Here is a 7,696-nt window from a genome sequence, read left to right as displayed (position 1 = left end):
CAATTTTCCAAGTAACCACTTTGAAAACTGAAAAGTATAAGCACACAATAATACAAATATTATCTTCTACACAGCTAATTAATGCTGCACATTAAGGGAAACATAATTCCACCAAAGCTTTAAAGTTGTGTTTAATAGAAAAATGTTGTGCATATCTTCAGCCTTTAAGTTTACATTCACATAAATTATAAATTAAATATAATTAAAAGCCAGTTCCTTAGTCGTCCTAGCCACATTCTAGGTATTCAATAGCCATATGTGTCTAGTGGCCCCTATTTTGGACACAGTAGATACAGAGGCAGAGGAGATTGTGTTTGGTATCCTGGCAAGGGCACCTCAGAAGTGGTGTGTGCTCTCTGATCAGGAGGCACATCAACTCCTGTGTGTTTCCTCAAATAATGTTAGCAGCCCTTGGAGTTCAAGGCCTAGATCCGTTAACTAGTTATGTGGAGCAAAATGGTGATATTCCATGGCCATGTGTTATCTAGCTGGTACACTTGCATAAAAAAAAACTTCCCCTTAGTACTAAATACTGTGTAGTTACTTAGTGGTTCCCTCTGTAAAGAAAACTGCAGCTTAATGAGCAATTCCCCAAGCATCCTCCATGGTCACCAACTAGTTTCTTTTATTTCTTTTTTTTCCCCCTGTGCTAATATGAAATCAAAGTTTCAAACACATTGAAGTATTTCAATTCATTGCAACAGAGTCCTTACTGATACACTAATGATCCTCTCTTTCAGCAGTGAATGTGCCTTTAAGCTGGCTCCTTTCTCCTTTTCATAAGATTTTAATAGTCTTTGAGACCTTTGTAGATATCACTATGACAAGGTGCTTCTGTCTCATCTGCCCCTGACCGGGACTCAGTCATATCTCTCAAAATCTCTGATTCCTTTCTGTGAAAAACATTATTCCCAAATCAAATTGTGTAACCTAAAGACACTCAATGGAAGTGGTTGAATTCTAGACCTTTGCAGTGGACAGAGCTAGTAAATACATACTCATATTTGTATGTGTTCATGCATTCACATATATTCACATTCACAATTCAAACTCAGAACTACAGGCTTTGATTGAATGTCTGTCTTTCAACTGAGACTCTTTTCTCTAATACCACTAGTTTTGTTTTTAAGGGCACTGGGAGTAATAGAAATACAATATCTTATACCGCCTCCTTTGCTTTTTCCCACACTATATTGACAAAAGAATAAAGAAATACCCAACAATGCCAATCATAACACAATTGACGAAAGCAGGTGTTAAAATTTTGTCACTGTTCTGGGGTACACATAAATTATTATGTTTTATACTCTCTTCGGCTAGTTCTTATCCATGTGGCTGTTCCACAGAAGGCCTTGCACAAAAGGTTTATTTGTTACATGGTGTTTTCCATATCCAGAGGCAACATTTGAAAAAGGAATTTAAGTTTATAATGATAAAAAAATAAATCTGGTTTCCACCCAAATCTAACGAAACAAAGTATATTCGCTACAGGCTAGCCTTGATGAGAAGCTCTGCAAGTGTCTCAAAGGCCTGGGTGGAGAGGGGTCACGGAGCCCTGGTCTCCCCAGACGCTGGAATCCTTGGCCTTTCTCCTCTTTCTGGCTGAGCTTGGGAGGAAAGCACGGGACTTCCTGGGGTCAAGATTGAAATCTCAGCCTAACAGCGGCTTTTCGTGTCCAATGGAGACTTAGGAGCTAGAAATTCTGAATAAAATCGGAACACAGTGGAATAGGATCAATCAAACTTCAGAATAGAATAGGCACCTCAATACAGCACTACCCATTCGGGTCTGGAACCATAAGAGGCTGTCACCCTGTCTGACCAGCGACATCACAGCCCCCACAGCGACCCCTGACTCACAGGGACAAGCGCGCAGTTACGCCTGCGGTGTGACGCCCCCTCGCGGGGCAGGACTCAGGCGGCGCAGCCTCTGCCTTTTACCCCCGAGACCCAGGGTCCCCGACGGCGGGGTGGCACTGGCTCGGTCGCTGCGCCGCTTGGCGGCGGGGCCGGGCCTCCGATGGCCAGAGACGGGCTGACCGCCCGGGGCCAGCGGGGACACCCCGGGCTCGTCCCCCACCTGCGCGCCACCTGCCCATGTGGACCGCGCAGGTCGGAGAAGCGGGTTTTCTTGAGAAGGAGCCGGCAGAGGTCAGGGACGCGGCTGCGAGGTGCCTGCGGTGGCAGGAACAGGAGCCGGAGGAACACGGGCTTCGGCAGGAGACTGAGTTCTGGCTGCGGGAGTAAAAGACGCCGGCACGGCCTAAAGGGAAAGGTCCCACCGAGACTCGAACTCGGATCGCTGGATTCAGAGTCCAGAGTGCTCACCATGACACCATGGAACCGCCGCAGGCCCGCCCCTCCCGCCGCGGAGCCAGGCCTCGCGCAGCCCCGCGGGCCCAGCACCCGCCTCCCGCCGGGCGCTCTCGTCCCCCCGCCCCGAGCCCGCTTCCTCCGCGACGCCAGGAGGCGCCTGACTCGCCTGCCCTCAGGTTTGTACGTCGTGGAAAGACACGAAGTCCATTCGGGAGGAGCGACAGGGGACGGCTTGGCGGCCTCCCCCAAATGCGCCTGCTCTGCCGGCATTTCTAGAGTTTTCTGCCCTGAGGTAAAATTCCCGCCAGAAAAAAAAACCCAAACGCCAAAAAACCCACAAACTTCCTTTCCCCTTCTTTGCAGTTGTCCTCTAGCCGCTGCCCTGGGAGCTCTGAACGTCCTCAGGACAGGGCTAGGCACTTCTTGGGGTGTCCCCTCCCTGGGACCCAGGTGCAAGGGTAGAAGCGCGGGGCGCTGCCGGCTTCGTCGGGGGACGGCGCGTCCTCTCTCTGTTGGGAACCGGATGGGAGCCGAAGCGGCCGCGGCCCCACCCGTCGCACCGCGAGCACCCAGGCCGCTGGCGCCCTGAGGGGTGAGGTCGGGTGTGAGCAGCTGACAGTGTTTCTTCTGGGCTCTTTCCTCCCTCCCCTTCGTGCTCCTCCTCCGCTTTCCGGGTTCACCCCCTCTCCGCCCACGCGCGTCCCCGAGACTGAGGCGGCCGCTGGGTCCTGGGAGCGGAGCTCAGCGCGGCCCACGGGCTCCCCGTCGACGTTTCCAGCCTCTGGACCTTTATATGGCTCAGCGGCCAGTTTTAAAGTTTTGAACGTCGGCCACTTTTGAAAGCCTGTCCCAGCCTCGCATTCCGCGGAGGGGGATGCGCAGGGAAGAGGGGCACAGGGCGGGCTGCAGCCCCAGAGGCTGTGGCGGTCCCCTGTCACCTGAGCGGAGGCTCCCGAGGCGGCGAGGAGCAGGCAGCCTGGCCCATTCCCTGGTATCAAGGCCCTCATGTGCCCCATGTGAGAACAGCGTGTCCTGAGTGGCCAGTCTGAGTGTGTTTTCAGAACCGGAGGGAGGGGTTGGGGGGCACGTTCTCACCCCGTGGCAACAGCAGAAGAGTGTGTAATGCGGCTCTGTGAGTACAGTATGCGAGCGTGCTGTTACCTGGAAGACTGGTGGTTCAAGCCACCACGGAACATGCGAGTCGTACTTCAACTCATTTTCCTGCTTCCCATTCTCAAAATTGACCAAAGCCTCCTGAGCTGCTTTTATCTTTCAGGCAGCCACCTCATCCGGTAGCTCTCAGTTCCTGTCCTCCCTGTCCTTTGCTCTGTGGCCGCGGGTGGGGCAGCTGCTGAATCTGAGTCGTCCTGGATCTTCACCGACCTCGGCCCTCCGATGGTTTCTCCCCGCCGTCACCACATTCCAGTGTTCTCTCTGCACCATATGGAGCTCTGCGGCCACCTTGACCTACATGTTTCCACAGCCAGATTCCAGGGGAACTGCCAGGCTGCAGAGGCTGATGGCATAGGCCTGGTCAGACTCCAGGTTGGTGCACCTCAAGGGCTAGTATTAACTATGCAGTTATAGGATGCCAGCAACACTTTGATTTGAGGGTGTTGCATCATTACATTTTTTTTAAAAATTTATGACATTACTTGTTAGAACAGTTTTAGGTTTACAGACAAATTGAGCAGATAGAGACTTCTCATATATGCTCTGTTCTCTCTCACACAATTTCTTCTATTATTGGTATCTTGCATTGTTGTGGTACAGGCGCCAGGGAGATCCCATGATCAGGAAGATGGTTTTCCAAAAAAAAAAAAGGCTTATCCGTTGCACTCCGGATGTACTGAGCCCTTTGATTTCTCCAAATTTAGGAAACTCGACGGCACAATTTGTGGTAATGGGGGACAGTGTTTGCACACTCTCCTGACAGGTAATGGTTAATAACAGACCACTGTAAATATATTCAGTAGTTTGGGCAAATTCTTGGGGAGCATTTCCTAGATACATTTTCCTGGAAGATAAACCTTCCTACTCCCCTTCTAAGTTTGTTTTGGGGAAAAATGCTGTATTCCTTTCCAGGGCCAGACTGAATTGACAACCATCATAGTTGATGAGGATTAAGGCCCTAATCAGCCAATGAAGAACACTTTATTTCAGACCAGTCCCATTCCCCATTTTCTGCTGGAAAGAAAGTGGACCAGCTTATTCCTTTACTGCAGAACCACCACCAGAGGTCTTAAACTCAGGGAGACCTGTGTGGCCAGGTGACTGCCTCTTGCAGCCCCGGGAGGACAGATATTTCTAATACCTCACCTAGCTTTCCCGTCTTTCTTTTCTTTTGTATAACTGGCATGGCAATACACCCAAGAAACAGTAGTATCTAGCGCTGTGTCCCCTGCTTAGCAAATAAGGCACAGGGTCATTTTATACCACCAAGAGGAGGAAGATCCTGTGAGTGGAGGACTTTGTGGGGTCTCTTCTGGAGCAACCGATGAGGTTCCTGAGAGAGGGTCTGGGAATCTCTGCCCCTCTTTCAGTGCCTGGGTTGTAGCCCACCAATTTGAAATGTTTGGTGTCTCTCCCTGGTTCCTCAGGGAACATAAGTCAGCCTGGAAGCAGTGTTTCCTAAGAGATACTCCACGAAAGCCCCAAAGCTGGAACTTTCCATTGGGCCACTTTGTAGTCACGTTCACCCTTCCTTTGAAGGACCTTTTGGAGAATAGGAATAATCAAGGGTGACATGCTTTTCAAGAGGCATCTCCACTCACAAAGGACTGGTTTTCACCACAGACCTCAAGGGAACATTCCCTCAGCCTTTGGGCAAGGGGCTATGGGGTTTGCAATCCCCAACATAGAGTCAGGCCAGCATTGTCCTTAAAACGGGTATGGTGCTTTTAAAATACACTTTTTGTTTTTGGTCGTAGAGTTGATATACATTATTATATAATTTACACATGTACAATATAGTGATTCACAACTTAAAGGTTATATTCCATTTATATGTATTATAACCTATTGAGTATCTTCCCGGTGTTGAATAATATACCCTTGTAGCTTATTTTATTCATAATAGTTTGTACCTCTTCATCCCGATCCCTAGGTTGCCCCTCCCCCTCCCCGCTCCCCTCTGGTAACCGCTAGTTTGTTCTCTATGTCTGTGAGTCTGTTTCTGTTTAGTTTTATTCACTAGTTTGTGGTATTCTTGAGGATTCCACATATAAGTGATGTCTGACTTATTACACTTGGCACAGTACTCTTCAAGTCCATCCATACTGTTGCAAATGGCAAAACTTCATTGATTTTTTTAAGACTGAGAAGTATTCCATTTACTACATATACCTCATATTCTGTATCCGTTCATCTGTTGATGGACACATAGATTGCCTCCCTATCTTGACAATTCTAAATAACCCTGCTATGAAAACCGGGGTGCATGTATCTTTTCAAATTAGTGTTTTGGGGTTTTTCTGGATGCATACCCAGCACTGGAATTGTTGGGTTATGTGATAATTCTGTGCCCACTAACCATGTGTCAAGGTTCCCTTTTCTCCCCATCCTGGCCAGTGTTTGTTATTTGTGTTCTTTTTGATGATAGCCATTCTGATAGGTGTGAGGTGACATCACACTGTGAGTTTGATTTGCATTTCCCTGATGATAGTTGATGTTGAGCTTTTTTCCTGTTGGCCATCTGTATGTCCTCTTTGGGAAAACGTCTGCTCAGGTTTTCTGCCCATTTGTTAATTGGGTTGTTTGGGGTTTGTTGATGTTGAGTCCTACAAACTGTTTATATATTTGGATATTAGCTCCTTATCAGTCAAGTTTAAGGGTTTTCCTTCGTTCACAGTCTTACCCTGGTTGTGACTGTGCTTTTTATTTTGGAAAAGTTTCTTTTCAGGATCTTGATAGATATTTTCCAACTGTGATTTTATAAAGGGGGTGCCACACGAATACACACTAACAGAAACTGGATTTACTCTCCCACTTGAAACAGCAAAAGAAAGCAACAACAATAAACTGGACAAAATAGATGAGACAGAGATTTTCAAAAGACTGGCCATCAGGCAGTAAAGGTCAGTGAGTGATCCTGAGAGATGAGAAACAAGCAGATGAGCCTACATTTGCTCCAGTTTACCACCTGGAGAGAGTTTCCAAGCAAGGCAGGGGAGAGGAAACTGAAAACAAGCCAGTGGACTTCATTGAGTTGAGGACACTGAGCTGAGTCATTGCACCTCATCCTCATCTTCCCTTTCAGCAGGTGGAACCTATTGGTGTCTGCTGTTGTTATTCTACCTACAGAGAGATACCTAGGCTGAGCTGGGAACAGTCATCTTCACACTTTCTTCAGTAAGGAATGTGTACCCTCATTCGTATCCCACAGTAGAATTAGCACAGTGCTTTACCCACAGGGGCTTTGTAAATGCATTCGTGGAACTCAGCTAATTTAGGATCCAAGTCATCTAGATGAGCAGAGATATTATATTTTGTACAACATGATGGGATAGAGGAGTGACTCAAGGAGTGTTAGATTATTCTGTTTCTAAGAGCACTAAAGAGATATCAGGCATGTGAAAGCCAGGATTTTACTGCTAGACCCCACTACATTCTCACTGCAAACTTGGAAGTTGCTTTACTCCTTTACTTTGCTTACTGGATCTGAAATGTAAGGGTAAAGCACCAAGTTCTAAAATTCTAGGAATATGACCAATATTTAAATTGTCTTTGAAATGGGGAGAGAATTTGAAGTCTAGAAGGCATTGCCTTTTGTAAGAGAAGACAGATAGTCCCTGATTGTTATGACATGATGAAACTATAAGACTTATTCAATTTGTCTGTTCCTTTCTCCTACTGACCAGGACATAGACAGTAGAGACAGACATCAGCAGTTTCCTCTGGAAACGTTGGCAGTGTTGGCTACTTTGAGCCAACATAGATTGCAGATGTTAGTTGTATCATGAGAGGATGAAATCTGGCTGAGAGCCACAGTTGTTGGACCTGGATTGGTCACCAGCTGTTGATAAAGAAAGAAGGGCGGCCACGAGAAACACTGAGGTCATCCCTAGGCAGCACGGGTCACTTCCTCCAGTGAATCCACCCCCATTACACTTCTCATGACTTTTTGGTCGCTGGACTGAGAGCTCCAGGAAAGTTGGAATACCCTTTTAATCATCTCTGTGTTCATGTCTCCTGGCACCGAATCAAGCTGCGAGTAGGGTCTCAGTGACATTTGTTCACTGATTGAATAAAAGTGGTTGCAAATCTTCCACCTTTTCAACTACATTCCTTCCCAAATGTGCTCTCAGAGATACTCTGCTTTCTCCCAAGATGTAGCAAATCCCCTTCCTTAAGGACGTGCCTGCCCTACATTATCCACGCC

The 7,696-nt window shown here is 47.5% G+C and overlaps 2 non-coding genes across 2 annotated transcripts; one reads left to right on the top strand and one right to left on the bottom strand.

The window, feature by feature from the left end:
- Positions 1–2,273: 2,273 nt before the first annotated feature.
- On the bottom strand, positions 2,274–2,345 carry TRNAQ-CUG (transfer RNA glutamine (anticodon CUG)). The gene has a single exon. It is a non-coding gene; the product is annotated as a tRNA-Gln (tRNA).
- A 1,738-nt stretch (positions 2,346–4,083) lies between these two features.
- On the top strand, positions 4,084–4,248 carry LOC130842064 (U1 spliceosomal RNA). The gene has a single exon (XR_009050337.1). It is a non-coding gene; the product is annotated as a U1 spliceosomal RNA (small nuclear RNA).
- The last annotated feature ends 3,448 nt before the right edge of the window (positions 4,249–7,696 follow it).

The sequence above is a fragment of the Hippopotamus amphibius genome, chromosome 1, assembly GCF_030028045.1.
Source record: "Hippopotamus amphibius kiboko isolate mHipAmp2 chromosome 1, mHipAmp2.hap2, whole genome shotgun sequence".
NCBI classification, from domain to species: Eukaryota; Metazoa; Chordata; class Mammalia; order Artiodactyla; family Hippopotamidae; genus Hippopotamus; species Hippopotamus amphibius.
The sequence above is the reverse complement of the archived record's forward strand: the minus strand, read 5'-3'. Positions and strand labels throughout refer to the sequence as shown.